Raw genomic sequence first — 23,623 nt, 5'->3', positions numbered from 1 at the left:
AATCCACAGTAGTTTGTTTACTCCAAGTCCGAAACGACAAATATTGTTGGTTATTTTTTTTTTCTTCCTGGATCACCAATACCAGAAGTTGCCTTAAACTTTACTCCAACTATCCTACTGGACAACAACTATACTGGATTCTATATTTCAATTGGAGTCCCACATGGCCAAACTGATATATGTACATATATATATTTTGTTGTTCTGAATTTTTTCTGTGGTCAAATGGAGAGTATTTTCAATTTTCTTACCACCACAAGTTATATCCTGTGTACATTACTCACATAGGTACCTATACTGTTATTTGAACAATGACCATAAGGATATGGTCACAAGAAATCCTTATAATGTTGAACTTGTCCCATATTGTATATTACTTAATTCCTTGATATAGTATATATGTTATTCGGTGCCTTTATCTTTCTTATATTTATTTGTTATTGTGTTGCAACAGAATAAAACATAATATTTGGTTTATAGGTGACTAAGGCAGAAAAAAAGAAACAACAACCTTCAAAGTTATAAGGAAGTGAACCTGACTCTTGCCCTTATATTGTTCAGTTTGTCAGAAAGTATTCCCGGTGAAAAATAAATTCGCTGAGATAGAAAATAAGTTGGATGATGTATTACGGTGTTTTCAAGGCAAAATAAATTTAGACAAAAATACTGAAAAAATGTCAATAAAGGAAGAGTAATAAGGTACACATTATAGACACTGATTTGCTGAGTTGTAAAATCTTCTTTATTCATGCTATCAAGAGTCTTGAACGGAAGATGTATCGAAGAGCTACACACGAATTTTTACTTTCCTAACATTAACCTCTCTTGCATATTATGTAATTCATATAAAGTACTTGTCACGACATTTGTCCACGATTTACTCCTGAACTACTTAACTGATTTTTATCAAATTTGTGCAGCGTGTGTAGTTGGATCGAACTTGAATGAAAGGATAGCTTAAATTTTAGTTTATGATGGCAATATTTTTTTATTGCACATTCTATTATTTGATAGTCACAATTATCTGTTCCAAACGATAGATGGAGACATCTGTTGACTGGTTTGTGTAAGTATTCAATAGATGGCGCTATTTTGTTGAATTTATTCTTGTTAGCAAATGACAAGCTAACCAAAAATCTTATGCACCAATAAGTGCTAAATTAAATTGAAATTAAATGTATTTATAATTAAAAGTAATAAATACTATTGTTAGAAGATTTTACGGCTATATTTTACTGGGCAAGAGACTCTAAAAACTTTACTTATAGAAGTTTCAAAGGTTTTTACCTCTGATTCAAGGTCTCCTATCGATTCAGTGAGATTTGGTAAGTTGCTTAGTTTGGAATTAGCAATTTGACTGAATTTCGTCCAGTTATTTCTTTTGGGATTTCTGTAAGGTGGAGGGTTTTTCGACTCGAAATTAATTTGAAAAAGAATCCCATTTGTGATCCAAAAACGAATTCAAAGGGGAAACTCTCCAATTCTCCACTAATAAATTACGGCTGTTTACTTAAGTAACATCAAGCACATCCTCCCATCCATCATAATTTTCCGAGCTCGGAAAGACGAAAGTGGGAGTATTGCCTCTGTTACAAATGGTCATATTATTTTCAATAATAAAATCAAAAAGTGACTCACCTCGTTCGTTGATCACAGAACTTCCCAAAAGGGTATGCCGAGCATTTGCGTCGCCTCCGATCAGAAGGTTTGCCTTTTTGATGTTACCTTCGGTTATGATTTTGCACACCTCATCCGGAGGTGATGGTGCATTATAGGCAGAGTAAAAAGAGGCCAACAGCAAACCCTGTGTATTCTTATCTTCAAATCTGACAACTGTCAGATCGGGAGTGCTAAAATTTGGACATTAAAATCCTTTTAAATGTTTCTTAGCTAAAATACAAGTTCTGGGATTACTTTGGTCTTGATCTGCGGTATTCATCAACAACCTTCTGGTACTTTATTTTATCTTGGGCATCCCTCTCATGAATCACTCCGGTCTCTTCATTTTTAGCAATCTTGGCAAGAATGTGGTTTAGAAAGTATAGGAGTGCTATAAATATCACTCGGAGCTATCGAACAAGATTTCGTATTATCTGAAATCGCCCTTTTATCAACTTATATTTATATAAGTCTTTAAATGTACCAAACCTATTACAAACCATCTATCAGAGCTTGTCACAGTAATGGCCAACAATGTAATGTGCATCAATAAGAATTGGTTAGTATCTCTAATAGTAAGGTTTTAAAAATCAAAACTTCAATATAAATTAACTATCAATTGATAAATGACACAATTTAGTTACTCGGACTTTAAAATCAACCTTTCAATCAAATTTTTGAGATACAACCTTTTATATTTCGAAGAAAAACCTTATAATAGGCTTTTTGAGGATATGTTAATTCATGAAACAGTTTTTTTTTGTCAATAAATTTTTTTATTATTTTCCAAAACTTCAATTCCCTACTTCAATATTCCGTTTTATGCTAAAACTGTTCGTGTCAGAAAAACCTTAAACAGTTCATAGTAAGGGTTATAACATCAAGTTCTTGGAATGTATTCAAAAAATATAAAAATAATGTTTCTCAAATTGAAGTTTGGATTCAGAATCCGCACTTAAAAGAATTAGTCGAAAGCATAAAGAAAGAACATTTAAGGTTTTTCAAAATTTCAGATAGAGTCAAATCATGGCCCATAAGTAATTACAAAACAGTTTAAAAACTACGAAAATTATGTAAGGTACTAAAATGATTTAAACTGTTTTCAAAAGATAAAGATTTATGTTTTGTAAAATCATAATACAATTTATTGTATGTTGTGTTTTTTTTTTTATTTTCTTTATCATTTTTAAAATAATATTATTTATAAAACTTGACGTGATGGAATAACTTAAATGCGATAGGGGATATTACTACCCTTATTATACAGATGCACAGTGTGAGCACTAAGAATGGGAGAGAAGGTTTGAAAGGAGATGTCGGTGCACAATGCTTTTGAATTCCTGAATATTGCAATGACTAAAAAAACAGAGTGTTGTAAGGAATTCAACATTCGCGTAGTACGGCTAACGAACGAATCTCTGTATTTGTCAGTACGGCCGAAGTTGGACTCGAGGGTATACTGATGAGCATTCGTAGAAGCTCTTGTTAGCACTGTTTAAGGGAAGCAATGCAGCTGGCTATTTCACTAGAGCATGAACCATTAAAATAACCGTAAAAAAGGGTCAGACAAGAAACCTTACGACGATGCTCCGATGCGATATCCCGCTTTAACGAAACAATTCAATGATGTTCAAATCGGTATTTCATGAGTTTATCATATGTTCGTTGCAGTTGCACATCCGAAGAAGAGGGATGTGATTATAAAAATGAATATTAGAAGCTAAGAGTACTATCGTCAGCGAAACAATGTATTGGATTAGGAGTTGCAGACAAAAAATCATTATTAAAAATGAGGAATAGTGTTGGAGATAAAACGGAGCCCTGGGATACACCAAAATTTATTTTGTGGTTTTAAGACCTAAATCCATCCAGTAATCTGTATTGAATGATACGAAAGGATATTACTAATTCAATGAAGCAGGAATTCATGAAAACTGAAAGCACGCATTTTCGATAAGAGAGAGTGATGCCAAACCCTTTCAAATGCTTTTGAAATATCAAGTGCTATAATCTTACTTTCTCCAAAGCTATTTAAAGATTTGGTTCACTGTTCGGTGTGATGATCTATGAGATCACACAGTGGACCTATTGCGTCGAAAGCCGTACTGACGGTCAATGAGAAGCTTTCGATTTCGAGATACAGAGTCCGAAAAAAAGAACTCCCATATCCATGTTGTTAGAACTAGACTTCTTTGTGGATCCTAGTAAACTGAATTAAGTGTGGTTGGAGGAAGGTCTCAATCATGTGACCGTAGCGATACGCATTAACTGTAACTTTTTGCCCATTTTCTTCGCAAAAATACGTACCTAACACATCCAATTCAGCAACAGCACGCCAAACTTTTATATAAGGGCTGATGAATTTCTTGAGGGTTTTCTGTTTCTTTATTTACAGAACCCGATAAATAGAAATGGGCCTCGTCAGACGAAATTAAAACAGCACCAATGGAAATGTATTGAAGAATGTCTTCACAAACAGCTCTGCAGAAACACCACTACGGATATATTCCTTTACGAAAAATGCCCAATGCTCACCGTGCCACGTCATTATGATTACTAATAACGTCTAAAAATACGGGATATATTTTGATAATTAATCAGCGATTCCATGACCTTGGAAAGAAGAAACGTAAGTACAATCGGTCGGTAATTAGACGGTGGGGAAGATTCGCCTTTTTTGAGGATGGGCTGGACAAATACAGTTTTACATCCTCTCGGAACGAGACCTGAGGAGTAAGACAGATGAAAAAGCTTACGTAATGATTTTGCCCCGTTGGCAATACAATAGCGAGGCTACCATCCGGACCAGCGGATTTATGTGTGCTTAGATCTCTAAGGACTCTTGCCACAGTACGAGTGCGAAAAAATATTCGTCCCATAGAATTACTAACTCGCTCAAGTACAGGCGGAGCCATAAGATTCACTGTCAGCGTAGAATTGGTGGCGAAGTGCCTAGCAAAGAGATAAGCTTTCTCTTAAGAGCTAACAAAATTAGTTTCATTGACAACAAGCGTAGGAACCGATGAAGAGGATGCAACGGAAACTTACTTCTTTGACCCTTTTAACCTCTATAGGTTAGCTAGCATCAAACCATGCGTTTTATTTAGGTCTGATGATTTGAATTCTGTCAAGATAAAAGTACCCATTCCCAGGAGATTTAAACTTGTAATCATATCAACGCTGGCGTCAACTTCTCTTTCCAGGAAGCATAGTGACCAATTAAAGATCCTGAAGTAGTTATTGAGACCATCCCAGTTGGCTTTCTCGTATTACCAAACGGTTCTCTAAGGAGCTCTTTATTTAACTGAACACTTTTGACAAGAAAAATTTGCTGATATTACACAATGGTCAGATGTGCCCAGAGGAGATAGAAAATTAACAGTGTACTTATGTGGGTTAGAGGTAAGAAACAAGTCAAGAGTGTTTTCAGCTCGACCTTCCATTATTCCGATATTTGGTTGGAATGTGAGTTAGTTGGTTCAACTCAGCGAAGATTTCAACACATACTCCATCGGGAATGTTGGAGCCATGAAAAATTGTGTAAATTGAAATATCAGGTAAGAACGAAAACAAAGGAATATTTAATACTGTCGACCAGAATGTTGTAAAAATCATAATTTTGACTTTCAACCTTATACGTTTGATTTTCAAAAATATACAATTTTTAGATAACGTTTTACAATTTTTGAAAGTCAAATTTTGTATTCCTCAAATATTTATAGCTTTACAATTGCTTTTATTTAAACCCAACTTTACTTTACTAATATTACTTGAAATAAACATTAATGAAATCAAATAAAGAATTTTCGCATACGTCGTGTTTTTCAATTAAATACTTTTATCTTTTTTCCTGCAAGACATATTATCAATTCATAGATAAATAAGCTCTGAGAAAATATCTATAAATCGATCATCTCCACTGTCCAATTGTCACAAAACAACACAAAAACCTCTATACCAGGAACACTATTGGGTTCCTCAGACTTCGTTTTTGTTCCAATTAAAAAATTACCTATTATGATAATTATGATGGCTATAAAATAAAGAAGTACGTGCCTTAAAGAGTCAGTACCTTTTTTTCTATTTATAACAATTCTGTAGAACTTATCCTCAAAAGTCTTTCAGCATTATTCCTCAAGGTATTGCTGCCGTTTAACAGTATAATATTTACTACCTTGTTGTTATGCGGTAAGTAAATTATTTTAAGGCAGAAATCTGACATGTTTAATTAAAACCTAAACGTTTATTTTTAAACTTAACCAAATACCTTACCAATATTAACAACACAGCAAATCAAAGTAATTTACGTAATTCAAGAAGAATTCTTGGTGTTTCCCCGGATTTTCATTATCCGTCATCAATTTATTTATAGATATAAAATCAATTGTCCCCTCTTCTCAGACAATGTCTTCAAATTTCCAACATCAACACCCAGAGGGCAATCCTTATGTATATTTACCCTTTTTTATGTGCGATAAACAAAATTTAAGAAAATATTATTCGAAATTGAATACGTCTATAAATATCGAAATAATTAGCAAAAAATTACAATTTTTAACCAAAAACAAAAACAACATCAACAGCAACTAAAGCAAACCATTCTGGAACGACTTTTGACGAACAAAATCACTTCCCACTCCAATTCCATTAATACCCCCCTTAATGAACAAAATCTCAACTCTTATCGTGATGATAGTACTCGTCTCGTATAATATCATAGTAGAAGCTAAAGCTAAAGATGGAGATGTAATTTCAACCCTCAACCCGCTTAATAGTCTCAATGTTTATTGCCAACACTTAACCCTTCCTCTTTCTTTTTTGTTGCGCCCTGTCCTTATTTTTTTCTTCCGACATTCTTCCTTCCAGGAAGAAAGGTTTTGTCAGCTAAGTGAGTTCAAGTAGTAGTTACATTAAGGAGATGTGTTTTCGAATCTTTGCATTAACTAGCTCATTGATGAGATAAGAAAACTAAGAGATTCCTTTTACAGGGAGAGGTGGAAAGGAGTTAGAAAGAAGGAAAGAGATAGCAACCAAGCTTTTGTCGAGTTTACTATAATCTTCAATGCAATAAGATGAGGCGTAGAACCACGCTTAGTTCTTTCAAAAAAGGCGTCTTTTTCGCCGGAAAGTAAATTATCATTAAGACACGACGAAGAAAATGCTATCCTATTCAATTAGATACCCCGGACACTTTACCAAACTATATTTATGCTAATGGTCATTGTTCTGATTATTTGCCAAAGTGGCCGGAATGGTATAGGCTCTGCCTGCTATACACGGATATAAAGTGTACGTAGCTAGTGGCGAACTTCCATAATAAAGAACCTCACTATTCCGATATCGTTCTAGTTCTCGTTCTCGTCCTCCAAGTACTTCTTGTCATTCTAAAGAGCTCAATGTACATGTACTATATATGTATAGGTACCTTACACTACACGCAAGGATTTCAACCAAAATCTCCTCGAGTAGTTGAGTAGTTGATGTACTTTAGTATACCTATATAGTGTATACCACTCAACACTTCGGCGTTTGTCCCGCTTGGGATCAATTCAACTGATTTTCATTCATTTATTCAGAATGCACACTCCCTTCAAAGACGAATTTCTCCAAAAGCTTACTGTTGGAATGGAATTATGTATAATTTCATCACTTAGTGATGCTTCTACGAGGACCCCCTAATAACGATTTTCAAAACGAAGAGCTTCTGGCGAATCCAAATAAAGGAATGCACATTTGTTGTTCAAGAACCAATCCAGGTCCGATACAAATTTGTAAGGGTTTTCAACTAATTGTCAATATTTTGTTCAAATGAGTTCCTCAACTAGCTTCGCAGTAAAATAAATCGTCACTTCAATTTACGAAGACCTTGATTCGGGCTGTAGATCAAATAATATTGGCCCCTTAGGCTAATATAAACACTTATTGCATGAATCGTCTCCAGATCGGTGGCTTAACATCTGTTGGAAATTTCAACAAAAGAGAAGTCCAATAAGTCAAATCGCAGCTCTACGCCCGACAATTGTAGTTTGTTCCAAACATTGTTTTTTTTACTTTTGTTTTAAAAATATGACTGCACAACAAAAATATAATTTTCAAAAAATGCAAACAAAAACGGTTTTTGAAACAAAATTAAGTAAAATCAGCTTTTTTGATAAATTAAATGGCATTTTAGCTTTTACATTTATTAAGCCTTGAAATACACGTTATATTTCTAAAAAGACTCTTCAGATTTCTAAAAAGACTCTTCAGATGCAAGACCAAGATCGTGCTACCCATTCGTATATTTTATTCGGATAACGTCGGCGCCGCAGGGAGATATAAATGCACTTCTTTAAAAATGTGGATTTTTCGCCCGAAATAGTTTTTCAAGAAAATGCTGAGCCAATACCAAAGCGTCTGATCAGTGGTTTCAATTGCTGAGCCAATTGCACCTCGTAATAGAATTATCCGAGATCTTTGCACGGTATTACCTTAAGAAAGTCCATGAGTTTTCTCCTTAAGTCAGTCCGTCTTATTAACTTCCCATAGGAAATGGGTTCGATTTGTCAAATTGGAAATTTTGACATTTCTCGACGTTTCAAGGCCCCTTGAGTCGAAATAAAAGATTTTTAGAAAGATGTCTGTGCGTGCGTGTGTACGTACGTTTGTACGTCCGTACCTTCGCGACATTTTTTCGTCCTCCAAGCTCAAGAACCAGAAGAGGTATCGACTTCATTATTATTATTATTATTATTTATTGAACTATACATAAATGTACAAAACAATACTTAAAAGCTAATAGCTACCAGGGCTTCTAGCTATATCGACTTCAAATAAATTTTGTTATACAGATAATAAGGCAGAAAGATGCAGAAAGGGCTCTCAAGAAAATTGCGTGGGTGGTTTTGTTACCATAGCAGTTTAAAAAAAGATGAAAATTTTGGTTAACCCAAAATCTTATCTTACGAACCAAAAACGCTAGAGACTTGAATTAAATTTTATTTATCAATAATCAAAAAAACTGAAAAAAAACTTGTCACCTCCAAAATTTTACGACTAAATATGATTTTATCTCCAAACCAATTTTTTGCAACGAAGAATAATGTTTTTGACATCTGATAAAATTTTGAGAAAAATCGAATTGACACTTTTTTTTTTATAAGAAATAAAAATCTAAAAAAAACATTACTAAAAGTTAGTAAAAATTGAATATCGACTCAAATATCTTTTCAAAAACTTGAAATTTAGGCTTCAAACTTATTTTTTCTTATAAGAAATATTTTTTAACATTTTAAAAAATTTGAGAAAAATCGAATTGACGGTTTTTTTTACAAAAAATAAAAAACCTAAAAAAAAAAATGAATTAAAGTTGGTAAAAATTGATATTCGACTTAAATATCTTTTTAAAATTTTGAGATATTGGCTTTAATTTACTTTCATCTTTCAAAAAATATTGTGGTCAACATTCAGTAACATTTTGAAAAAAATCGAATTGACAGTTTTTTTTACAAAAAAATGAAAACCGAAAAAAAATTAACAAAATTTGGTAAAAAATGATTTTCGACTCAAATATCTTTTTAAAAGTTTTATATAATAGCTTCTGACTAATTTTTACTTATAAGAATTATTGTTTTCAACATTAGGACACATTTTGAGAAAAATGGAATTGACAGTTTTTTTACAAAAAATAAGAACCTAAAAAAAAATGTATAAAAGTTGGTAAAAATTGATTTTCGACTCAAATATCTTTTCAAAAATTGTAGATATTGGCTTAAAACTACTTTTATCTTTCAAAAAATATTGTAAAATTTTCAGTAAAATTTAAAAAAAAAATCTAATTAACAGTTTTTTGTACAAAAAATTTAAAACCTACAAAACACTAAACAAAAGTTATTAAGAATTGATTTTCGACTCAAATATCTTTCCAAAAATTTGAAATATTGGCTTCAAACTTATTTTATTTCACAGAAAATATTGTTTTCGATATTCAGTAATTTTTATATAAAAATCCAACAGTCCGTTTTTTCATAAAAAATTAAATCTACATAAAATAGTTCGCAAATTTGGTAAAAATTGATACGAGTACATATAGACAAACTTTAAAGCAAGACAAATCGACAGATGGGATGGGAAGTTATCAGTGTGGGTTGGATCCCAGCCTCTTTTTTTATATGGGCAAGCTTGAGAATCCAACAAATAGGCACCTTTGATTATTTGAAACCTAAGCCTCCGTACAACTTTAAGTGAACTTCTATTTGGACTGATAACAATAACTTCCAATGTTATTAAGCTATTATAACATATATAATATTATGAAGTTATTATATATATAATATTATGAAGTTATTATAAAATGGCACTTAACTTCACTTATTTTGAAAAATTATATTTTCAGAAATTTGCCACCATAAAAGGTTTTGATCATAATTTGATGTGTTATTACTTTGGTGAAATTCTTTATTATTCAAATAACAACCACATGAAGTGACTACGTCACCATTCAGTTGGATCAAATCAAAAGCCAGGCAAATAGACAGACAGATAGATAGATAGATATAGATAGACAATCTGCCAGGACATCACATCGAATCGTTCGTCGTTGTCGGTCTGTCGGTCGGTCGTCGGCTTTCCTTCGTCCTTGTGATAATAAACCAACCCAACTCCCTACATATATATTCTTAGAAATTCCAAGTATAGAACCTTAGCGATAGAAGTTTTGTGTTATCTTAAAGCCATGGGATTTTACGAGCTCCCAGCCGCTCATCACCACCCTAAATGGTGTACTATGGATAGAAATTAAGGATAACCATGGCTATGGTGGAAATATATATAGGAATAGACCATTGGAATGAAGTTGGTTTGATGTTGATGCTTAGGGCCGGTTGTTGCTGAAGAACTCGGTGGAGATTGTGACGGACGGCAGTGGCAGCGGTGGTGGTGAGAACAATCGTTTGAATGCAAATTATATTAACTTGGGATAAGTGGGAGATTATTAGCGTTGTTCAGGCACAGGCAGCCATTCGTGTTCCGCCTTTAGCCGTCCACAACGCCACCAACTGAGTTGCCATACTACCATATACTCTACTGGCCATGGCCACGACGCGACAACGACTTCAACGAAGACCGTCTTGATTCTTTCATCACGAAGTTATGCAAGAGGAAACTTTTCTAGTTAAAGAGAGCATCAAGGTAAGGTATGTATTTATTTTTTCCCGGAATTCTTTTTTGTTTAACTTTTTTTTGTTTGTTGTTGTTCTTGTTGGTTGGTGGATAGGGATACCCATCTTTATATCCTATATACCGTTAGAATAGAGATGAATAAAAATTCTACAACAAACAAAGTATTAATTGGATTAAGCTTTGAAACAAAAAAGTTGTTGATTTGTTTGGGTGCGAGTTTATGGTTCTGGCTTAGACAAACCAAACCTATCTATCTATCTATCTATATTATTTTGGATACTAGATGATATGATGATGATGGGATGGATGTCACGCTTCTCCTTTCTGTATTTGACAACCACGATGATGGTGCGATGGTATGGTGGATAGCGGTGGCATTGGCAGCAGCATTTTTCGCTGTGGTAAACAATTTTTGAAGCACCTGGATACAATTTAAATTCTAAATTTGATCCTGTATCCTGTTATCAGAATAATAAGCTTGTGTCATGTATCATACCAACAAACCTCTCTATACCTCACCTTTAAGCTTCGAAGCGTATCCATATCATAATGGAAAGCACGGTCGGTGTTGTTTTTATTATTTTTGATTGAGTGGTTGTTATGTTGCTCTTGGTTTTGGTCGGAATTATTTTTTCATATTTTTTTAAACAACAACGTGTAGGTATAAATATTGGTTTTTCTTTTATATACCCATAGATATTTTAGACAAAAAAAGTTCGATTAGGACCAAAATTGCTTTAGCTGAATATAAAGAAAAACTTTTTCTGGCGAAACACGATTTATTATAAAAACCAATGAAGTGAAATAAAAAAGCAACAAGTACCAGCGAAGTCAATTTATTGGTCAAGATTAAAAGAAAAATATGATGATTTTTTTTTGACAATTTAAAAAAAATGATGAAGAAATAAAACTTTGAACTTTTACTAACATAAGTAATAGAAATCTATCATAAATCATTTTTTATTTATTTGAAATGTTGAATATTTTTGAAAATGTTTAATTGAAATATCAACAACTCGTGTTCGTCAATTTTGATCAATGGTTATTTTTTAATACATTTGGAAACAGAATATGAACTAAAAACTAATACCCATGTGGATTTAAAATGAAAAATAAAATTGATTTTAATTTTTGAGTTGCATTTGAAAAGAATTTTTAGTTCTTTGAGGTTTCCATTGGGCGCCATTTTAAATTTCAGAACAATTTTCTTCTGTTGAAAAACAACTTTAGACATTAATTTATGTAAAAAAGTAATAAAAATGTAATTTTCTATAATTTTGGTTGAAGGATTCTTTTCTGCGGCTAATGTTTTTCAACGTATTACAAAAATAACGAAATTCAAAAATTGACATCAAGACAAATCCCCACCTAATTTTGTTTGGTTTATTTCTTATTTTAACGTGTGATATGATCTCTCATTTGATATTCTTGTGTATTTTACCTCAAAATATGTTTTTATATTATTCATTTGAAAAATATGCAATACACGTTCGAAACTAATATATGTGTCTCTTCTCTTTTCGCTGTTATAGTGTCTACTTACACCTAGGCTTAGAAATTGATGAGAAAAAGAAACTTTCAAAGATTTATTACTTACAGGGTGACCTAAAATAATATTAACTAATTGCTGTCCAAAAATTACATTAAGGATGGAATTCGTGAAGTTTTCAAGGACATACAGCTGCACATTTTTAAAATGTACTATTAAATGGTTATTGATAACTTTAAAAAAATTCTTGTTTTTTAATATCTTATTTTGATTCTCTAAAAGTGCTTTTATTTAATGTTTATAAAAATATGTTATGCATTTGGTTTTTGTTAAAATATGGTTAACCATGTTTTAGATACTGAAACTGGAAGAATTGTTGGGTTGCACTGCACAAGCAGTCCATCAACCTATTATTAAATTTGTTTAAACTCACTTTTGAATTCACTTAAAATCTATATTTAAATTAACTTTTAATTTAAAACTAAATTTATTTTCAATTTTGTATTTTGAATACTTTTACCTTTATCTAAATATAAAACCTAAAGTCTTAACTTGAATTAAAACTTAAAACCTAAATTTGTATTAAAATTCTAAAATGTAAATAAAAAATCATTGCGATTATAGCTTAAAATGACAAGATCATAAACTCGTACTAAATTCTTAACTTTTCAAATTTGCCGCCACTAGAAATCATCGGCCATCTTTTATTGCAACAAAAATGTACTAAAATAAAAACAAGAAAGAGAAAGAAGAAAATAAAAGAAGGATCTGGCATTCAAGCACAGATCACCGTACTATAAAGTTTAAATTTGTTTTGCGTTTTTCTTTACTCTACTCTAATTTTTCGAAGACTTTCAGATTGAAGTACGAAAACTCGTAAGTAAGTACAAAATTATAGAAATATCTATTTAAATAATTATCTGTGAAGATTTTATAATCAGATCAACATTCGCTATTCAAATCAAATCAGAGCGAGCAAAAACAGCTTTGCTCGTACACAGTCTATTGGATGTCCACCCCCACTTAATGATAGCTACGCTAAGATTGCGTACGGCTACAGTTCAAAGATCCAACTGAATAACAGGAGCCCCAACTTCGCTAGACTAACGACCACGACCCGTCAACAATTCAGATAGCACCTGTCTCACGAAATGAGAACAATCAGCAGCACAATACATGACGACACCGAACACCATTGGAATGCTGTGAAAAATGTTTCCACTGCAGTGTTTTCATGTCAGTGCTGACAGAATAGTCGGTCGGAAAGAAGGAAAACACAACACCTGGTTTTAAGAAGAATCTTGGGCAAAGATCAACGAACGCAAACAGTTAAGAGCTCGAATAATTGTTGCACAGGGGGGGAGAAAGAAATAAGCTGGAGTCCTTGTACCACATAAAAAATAGAGAGGCTTACCACAGTGTTTGCCATGACAAGCCTAAATACATCAACGCATTGGCGCAATAAGCAGAAGATTCTGCAAACAGGTGCGACAGCAGGACCGTTTACAGAATAAGCAAAGTATTGGCCGGTGCACATAGTTCAAAACAACACCTGATGAAAGAAGAAGACGGGACTGTGATAATTTCGTTGGATGAGCAAGTCAAAAGGTGGAAAGAAAACTTTTCCTCGTTTTGTTTTAAACCGAGTATTTACAAACAATGTGCAATGCCTCTGAAGTTCCCGAACAAACTAATCCTTGAATCCGCAACGCACCTGCCAGTAAAGATGAAATCGTTGCCGCAATTAAAGCACTTAAGAATAACAAATCGCTAGGACTTGATGGAATTCCCGCAGAGCTTTTACAAGCAGCGCCAACAGCAGCGAACTGCTTCATCCGCTCATAAAAGAAGCCTGGACCATCGAAAACTTCTCCGATGAGTGGAAGAAGGGAATTATCGTCAAAGTTTCAAAAAAAGGAGATCTTACAAAGTGCGAAAAGTGGAGAGGAATTTCTGTTCTACCTGCCTTTGCCAAAATAGTAGCAGAAGTCATACTGGAACGCATCGAAGAACACCTTGAGGCCACACTCGATGCCGAACAAGCAGCATTTCGCGCTGGATCCTCCTGTATTGATCATATCAACACCCTGCCGATCATTATTGAACAGTGAGTTAAATATCGATGACCAGTAGACCTGCTGTTCATCGACTTCGAGAAGACCTTTGATAGCGTTAACAGGGAGTACATCTGGTTAGCTTTGCGGAGGAGAGGCATCCACAAAAAAATAATTGCTATCATTAAAGCAACCTATGATGGATCCAATTGTAGCGGTCTGTACGATGGTAGGTTGTCAGATGATTTTGAAATCCGTAGCGGAGTCAGACAGGGCTGTATTCTGTCGCCAATATTTTTTTTTGTTGGTGATAAGCGATGTACTGCGCTCAGCTCTGCAGGTAGCGGAGGGACTTTGACATCCTATTTAAAGCACTTGGATTGCGCGGACGATGGTTTACTCTCGCATAGGATCATGGATCTCCATTAAATGACAACAAGTGTGAAAACAGATGTTGTGGGGCTCAGTGATCAGCTCCAAAACCCGACCATCCTCTCAAATAAATATTTACTCGCAACCGGTGCAAAAAGTGGAGAGCTTTGAATACCTTGGAAGTATCGTCTCCATCGAAAGTGGAACCGAACAAGACGTCATCTGCCGCATCGGCAAAGTAAAAGCGGCGTTCGGTATGCAGTCGAAAATTTGGAGGAATAACTCTATCAGCTTAAGAACAAAGCTACAACTGTTTCGCACAAATCAAATTTGTGCTTCTTTATGGGTGCAGCACTTGGAAGGTTACTTCAGCCATTACAAGAAAGCTGCAAACCTTCGTGAATCGTATATGAAATGAGGTCCTTCATAGAAGGGGAACAATCATATTCGTATTAGAATATGATTTTTGGAATACCCTGTTAGAAAATTATTATAGAACCACATTATCTAAAGAACATAGAAAATCCTTGTATCAAAAACTATATACCAAGTTGCACTACACATCCCTAACTAATATATACAGCCACTATCCTTATATCTCATTCTCTTATCGAACATGGTAGCTGTCGTTGCCTTTAACCATGTATAAATCTTGATTGTTGATAGTATTTCCACCTACATCAGCTAAAAAAAACTGAGAAAAAGAAGATTAATTCAAAATTTTAGAGTGGCAATTTCAAACAGACATTGCGACATTTTTCCGAATTGAATGCAAATGAGAAAGAGTGAGTTGCATTTTTGTTTGTGTTGGTGAAAAACAACAAAAATCTAACAAACTAAAATAAAAATTTGATAGAATTATAATATTTAAATAAGAAATATTTTCTTATATTGAAGAGAACAAAATAAATAATGTTAAATTTATTACATATAGAAATTTAAAACTAATGCACTTTAGAACTTTAGAACAACGGTGTTCCGCAAGCAAGTGTATTAGGGCCAGTTTTATTTTTAATTGGAAATCGTTGTTTTCTGTTTCTTGTTAGTAAACGGGTCTGTGACATCACATTCAATCCAACTGAAAACTCAACCCTGGAGCTTGAATCGAGATCTTTTAGATGGTGTAACAAATTGAGATTTGTAGCTTTTTAAATCAAACATATCTAAAATAAAAGACATTTTCCCTCAAGTCACTATAATACGGAGTTTCTTTAAAGACTTGTATTAAATATTTCACTTTTAGTTAGAAATACACGTATAATATATACAGCACATCTTGAAATGTTCAAATAATTCAAACTTACATTTTTAAAGTACTCACATAGCTTTAAAGAATTTTAAGGATCCTTCAGTTTTCATTTTCTATGGAGGTATACATTTTTTAGGTTAGTTTATATTTTAAGTGTTGAAAATATTGTAATTTACAAGCTTTCGTGGTCAGTCAAAATTCCATTTCCATATACAAAAACTGGGTAATTGAAAATGTGCACACCTTACGTTAAATAAATAAAATAACTAAAAATAAATTCTCAAACTCGCCGCCTTCCGCCACCGTTAAGCTTGCAATTTAATACATCAAATTTTTTGAAAAAATAAGAAAAAATAAGAAACATAGTTCACTTCCACCACATAACACTCCATTTATTACCTTGTCGGCCGCAAAAAAATATATTTACTGGCCCTCTAGAAATTCAAATTAAAGCAAACAAATTCAACAACCCCCCCCCCCCCACTCAAAAACCTATGTATGTTGGTATACTTTTGTATAACAAAGGAGGGATAGGTCTAATGGAATGATTCATAGTTTTGATAAAAAATTAATCGGATACCGGATTATAAAAAAATGTTGCAGTACATTTTTCCACCTCCCGATCCTGACTAAAGCATTCATGTATGAACGTTTTCATGGAACGCTGGCCCTGTGTTGCTGGTGCTACTAGTGCCTGGTGCCTGCTGCCGTAAGGATTAGAAAAAGCATATGTTTGAATGGATGTGTGCTAGCTGAGAGCTTTTGGGTGGTGGTAGGTTGGGTATAAGTACTTGATGATGACCCCCTCAAAAAAGGTGCACTTCAGCCAATAAATGAACGCTCAGATGAGTGCTATAGAACGGCAGCGGCGGAGGAAATGGTATAGGGCATCATCCTCATAGCTACAAAATATACAACAAATGATGACTTATGCCAGGATTAATGGTTTCTACACGACTGCACCTTTCTGATACAAGGATTAGTTGACCATTTGTCATGGTTTTATCACACGGTGACACATTGTTGGCGTAAACATTCTCTTTTGGGTTTGTTGGATGTTGGCTGTTGGCTGTTGGACCTGGGATCTGGCTTGCTACTCTATACTAATGTTAGCTGCTTATGAAAAATTTAATTCTTTTCTGGTCCTTAAATACTAAATGAACGTATTTTGTTTCATCGGGAATGGAATTTGATCAAAATTCTGAACATCAATGAACAATGCACATTGTTTGTCATAATAAACTTAAATCCATTTATCTAGTTTATGTTTTGGTCTTCTAAATGTGTAGAAAATATTTATTAAAGCAATTTATTACGGATCAAGCTTATTAAGAGCTATTTATAAATTCGTCGGTAAAATACGAAAATCAACGTATTCGTATGAGTATTGCTGTGATAACCTAAATATGTGATTTGATAGATATTTAAAAGTCAGTTATCTTGGCCCCACTGAAAAATACAATTAAGGTCATCTTGCAAAAGATTGCAATTAAGTGGACAATTGATACGTTTGTAAATTTTCAAATCGTCAGCAAGTAGTAAATTTTCAGAAAATTTGACACAGTCGGGAAGGTCGTTTATAAAAAGAACAAACAAAAGTGGTCCAAGTTCGCTTCCTTGTGGAACCCCTGAAAAAAATTCTTTTTGATGTTTTACATCCAATTTTCACAACCTATGTTCGAGCTGTTAAATATTGATCTACCAATTCAGTAATTTAGAATAAAACCAAGGTGTTCTAGTTTTTTTAATAACACGTCATGCTGCACCCTATAAAACGCCTTTAAAAAGTCGGTGTAGATGGCATCAACCTGCTTACCCCGTTCAATACCTTTCGTGCAAAAGTGTGAAAAAAGATACAAGTTGGCTGTAGTTGATCGTTTACTCACAAACCCGTGTTGATTCTCTGAAATTCCTTTCTTAATATTTGCATGAATCCTTTTTTTGACAATGACATTTTTGGAATGGTTTGAAGCTTTGAAATCGTTCTGTAGTTAAGAACATCCTGCTTTGAGTCTGTTTTATAAATTGGAGTATTCACTGAAGTTTTCCAAGTATCTAAGAACTGACCAAGACTGAACGATAAATTAAATAACTTAAAAAAAAACGTTAAGAAAGACTATATCTGCAGGATTTTAAGAACATAGGACGATTTCATCACTGTCATGTTTTTATTGTCATCCAAAGACGAAAGTTCTTCGACCTAAACATGTTATTGGCTGGTGGTTTATGACAATGTTTCGATTTGAGTTTTCAAGTACAAAATTGGACTGAAAAAAATCAGCCAACATATCACAAATCTCTGTTACAATTTGGAAGAGTTTCATGTAAGAACAAAGTCTTATTTGATATTTCGGCTTGCAAATTCAAAAACTTACTTAAAACCTTCTAAAATCAAAAAAAACGAGGAACCAAATTTTCGAATTGGGTTGGTGACTCCAGTGACCGAATCAGCGAGCAATTCTAAAATTTCAGTTGATTTCACTTTACTTTCAAAAACATGCGATAGATTTGTAGTGTCAGACAGGGCGGGAGCAGCCATTGCCTCAGCAGATCAACCGAAAAAATAAGCTCCGTCGAGTAAGACTAAAAACCAGGCAAAATGTGATTTCACAACAAACTGTTTTCCGCATTGTAGGTACTTTGATGGAAGACATGACCAGACCTTAACTTTATCTAAAAAAGATGGCAAAAAATACAGACAAAGCATGCTTGAGGAACGCATTTCATTGATAAAAGATCCTGACGCGAAGTTTTTAGGCTACATCGCAACTGCTTCAGGCACTGCAAAGTGTATAGAACAGGAAATATTCAATTTTTGTATGAATGTTGATATATTATTGGATAGTTGAATTGTAATTGGATGTGATGGCACAAACGTAAATGTTGGTAGAACGACGGAAAGCATACAGATGCTGGAAAACAGATTAAATAGGCCATTGCAGTGGATAATTTGTTTATTGCGTATGAAAAAGCCGTCATTTCAACACATTGATAGCAGTACTTCTGGGCCACAGACCTTTGTTGGCGTTATTGGCAAAGAACTCGAAAAATGTTTAAAACTACCATTAACTCAGTTAGAACCTTTTCTGACGAACTAAGCTGCACTTTCTGCTGATGATATTAGCACAGACCAAAAATACTTGTACAGAATAGTTGAAACAGTTTCATCTGGCTTAATTCCTAGTAATTTAGCAAACAAATCACCAGGCAAAATATAACATGTCCGTGTTTGTCCATGTTTTTATCAAATTGCTCTAATATTTTTCAGTTACAAATCAACGCCTTAGTGACACAAATACGGATGTCAATATTTGCTAATTTTCAGGATAGACGATTTTGTGATTTGTATTACCATTTTTTTGTAGAAATTATGGTAATGCGGAGGTATTATACCTTTGTTACAAAGTTCCAACAAATCACTATATTTGTCTGTCTTTATAGACTTAGGTCCCGTAAAACATTGAGTTAATTTTGGTAACTCATCTTTCCTTGATTGCCGCCGAATTATTTGAACAGTTTCGAACTCTTCCAGATCCTAGTCATACTTAAAAAAGATGTTATTTGTATCAGTTTTTCTATACTGCTTCCAAGATATTTTTAATCAATTAGCATTGTTCCTTTCAGTATCAACCTTATATAAGATATCCTCGCGTCCCAGTTCTACCACTGTATATTTTGATTGTTTTGATGACATTCTCACGACAGTGTACCATCCAACAGGGTCAAATATATTAATGTATTTGGACATCGTTCAATATGGGCATGAACGGAATCGCACTCCATCATAGAGTGTCCAGGTTCAAAATATAGGAATGGTCTATTTTCGGGATGTCAAGTGATTGAACCGAGTAGAGAAGCATTGCCGAGATGTTACCGTTTCGATTCTGCCCTCCACAAGTATCGCTCATCAGGAGAAATGGTTTACCCTAGCAATTTTGCCTAAAATACATATATAGACAAGATGCAGCTTCGTCCGAACCTCTTCCATCCTTTCCCTCATGCTACATAAAACAGGTAGCTTCTTTGGTTCCAACATTGTATACAGTCAGATTGTAAACTGCCAAACGTCTTTTATAAAATATGTTGGAGGCTGATCGGGAGAACGGTAACAAAAATGCTGCGGTTACTCCAGATTAACCTCCAACACTCCATAAAGGCTTCGGCCTCCCTTCTTCTTCGCTTATCCAGCAGCGACGAAGATATTGTCCTGATTCAAGAACCTTGGATTGTTAAATCCATTGTTCGAAGAATCAGGACTCTCAAATACTACGTGCTTTATGCATTAGGTGAAGATGAACCCAGATCTTGCATATCAGTAAAACGTAGCCTAAATGTATATTTACTCCCTAATTTCAGCGATCGAGATATCACCGCCGCAAGTCTGGAAACAGCCAGAGGTACATTCAGGCTGGCGTCGGCGTATCTCAGCCACAAACACCTTGGCCCTCTCCCGGGTGACACCCTGGAGGGATTAACAGCTGAAGCGCAAAGGCTCAACATCGGCCTCATCATCGGAAGTGATGCTAATAGTGTGGGGTAGCACGGATATAAACGACAGGGGTCTCTTTTCGAATATATTCTAAACACAAACCTACTCATAAGTAACGTTGGTAAAGAGCCACCCTTTATTACTAAAAATCAATTAGAAGTTTTAGATATAACTCTTGTCTCCGACTTCAATAATAATAATATTTTGAACTGGAAGGTATCTAAAGATCACTCCTTTTCTGATCATGGATACATCCAATTTAACTTTATAAATGAACCACCTTGCCAACCGATCTTTCGGAATCCAAAAAGAAAAAATTGGCCAATATACAAGAGAACGTTAAATAGTTTAGTAAAACATGAACTCTTTAATATCCCCTCCAACACTGAAGATCTTTACGACAAAGTCAATAATCTAACATTAGCCGTAAACATAGTTCTAGATACTGCATGTCCTCTTATACAAGTAAGAGGTAAAAAGAAACCACACTGGTGGAACTCAGGTCTAGATCCACTTCGAAAAGAGTGAAAGCTTCTAGAGACATGTCTGACTGGGATTCATATAAAGAATCGCTGAAGATATATAAAAAAGAACTGAGGAAAACCAAACGATCGTCCTTGAGAAACTTCTGTAGCAACGTGGAAGATTGCTCTGAAGCATCCAAGCTGCGCAAAATCCTCTACAAAATCCAATCATACCAAGGTGCTTGAAAACCACCTCTGGCTTCTGGACCAATTCAAGCAAAGAATCGCTCAGCTTGCTACTAGACGTTCACTTTCCTAGTAGATCTAATATTATTAATAACATTGTCCCAAATAGTTGTGACAATACATTATATCCCCCACAATGTCTAGTCACTCAAATGAGCTATTAACAGCTTTAAGCAATATAAATCTGTGGGTCCGGATGGTTTAATTCCAGCTGAACTGCAAGAAAAAGCAAGTTTTCTTATACCCATTCTAGAAAACATCTTCAAGCTATGCCTTAAATTGGCATATATCCCGATGTTTTGGATACAAGTTTAAGTCGTTTTTGATTTCAAAAGGAAAATCCAGCCACGTTAACCCTAAAGACCTAAGACCTATCAGCTTATCAAAACCTTGCCACTTAAGGGCAAGTATTGATAAGTCCCTCCTTTCAAGGGTCAACACGCCTACAACAAAGGGAAATTAGTTGAAACGGCTCTACACAGTATAGTACGTACAATCGAATATTCCATCCATCATAAAGAGTATACACTAGTTGCCTTCTTAGATATAGAAGGTGCATTTAACAATGTTGACACATATGCAATTGCACGTGTATTGACATCTGATGCTGATAAGCAGGATTATCAATTCAAAACTGGGATTTTACTGCACAAAGGAGTGTCAGCAGAGGTACGCCACAAGGTGGTGTCTTATCCCCTCTCCTTATATTAATAAATTAATTACTAATTACTCTAGAAAGAGAGGGATACAGAGTGTTTGCTAATGCGGACGATGTTGCTATTGCAGTAACGGGTAAACATCCCAATATACTTAAAGAACTCTTACAAAACGCTTTAAATAAGCTCATCAGATGGGGAAATCGGTGTGGACTAGGCGTTAACTCACAAAAAACTGACCTTGTCCTTTTCAAAAGGACATACAAAGTCCCACTCATTGACCCTCCCCTCATAAACAGTGTACAACTTAAGTGCTGAACAAGCTAAATACTTGATTCTCATTTTGGATAAGAAATTAAGTTGGAAACCTAATATTCAAGAGAGAATAAACAAGGCCACAGAAGCCCTGTTCTCCTGTAAAAAGGCCATTAGTAATAAATGGGGCCTACAGCCCCCATTACACACTGGCTATATATCTCGATCATAAGGCCGATCCTTACTTATAAGTAGCGGTATGGTGGACGGCGCTAGATATAGCGACAAATCGCGATAAACTCAGCAAAGTCCAACGAACAGCCTGCCTGTGTATGGGAGGTGCACTTCGCTCTACCCCCTCCGCCTTACTTGATGTTCTGTTCCATCTAAAACCGCCATACAGCCATACAGCTTCCAAACTCCTCTCTTTGGATAAATATTGGAATTGGCCACATCACTATTTTGAACTCGTTCAGAACTGTAAACAGTAATGTTGACTATACCATACCCCATCCTCAGTTAATTAACTATAGCTTCAAAGTGCCTATACCTTCCAGGTCTTCTTGGGAGAATACATCATTTTTGAATGATGATCTTAAAAACTTTTATTCAGACGGGTCAAAAACGGAGGATGCGGTTGGTGGAGGCGTATACTCAGAAAGACTAAACTTAAGTAGTGTGTTCCAAGCTGAAATCCTGGCTATAAAAGAAGTCCTATCATGGCTTAGAGAAAACGTTAGATCAACTAATGATACACGCATCTTCTCGGATAGCCAATCTGCATTAAAGTCCCTAGAATCTGTCTCCACTAAGTCACTAACAGCCCTAAATTGTCGATCATCTCTTACGGAGATGGCTACACAATTCACCTTTTCTGGGTGCCGGGCCATAGTGGCATTCCAGGAAATTGCGAAGCTGACGAACTTGCAAAAAGCGGAACAACTTTACCTCTGCTGGCTCACTATGCTAGCATAGGTATCCCCTTAGCTACATATAAGCTCATGCTAAATCACCTGTTTAGCGGCTAAACTAATTTGGCCTAATCTTAGCGCCAGGCGCTCAAAACAATTAATCCCTCTGAGTAGATTGCACATTAGCTACGTTATTGGTGTCCTGACTGGGCACTGCTTGATAGGAAGGCATGCTATCCGACATGAGCCCTTGCAAATGATTTTTGTAGGAGTTGCATGGACGAGGAGGAGACATTCTCTCATCTTCTGTGAAAGTGTCCTGCCTTATCACATCAACGTAGAATCCACCTTGAAGACTACTACTTTAACGATACCAGCGATCTTAAAATTCAGACATTATTTGTCTCCTACGCTTCATTCGGAGCTCCAATTGGTTCGACGAGTTAAGCTGATCAACTGATCCATGTGGTATCACAAAGGACCATACTTTGGTCTAAGTGTGTTGGACTTCCCAGCCAACAGCCACTTTAACCTAGCCTAACCAAACAGAAATCAAACTTTTTTTTTCTCCATTCAAGCCTGGCCCACCCTAATATACAATAATGAATTAATAAGATTTA

Source organism: Eupeodes corollae, chromosome 3 (genome assembly GCF_945859685.1).
Source record: "Eupeodes corollae chromosome 3, idEupCoro1.1, whole genome shotgun sequence".
Lineage (NCBI taxonomy): Eukaryota > Metazoa > Arthropoda > Insecta > Diptera > Syrphidae > Eupeodes > Eupeodes corollae.
This window is presented reverse-complemented; position numbering follows the sequence as displayed.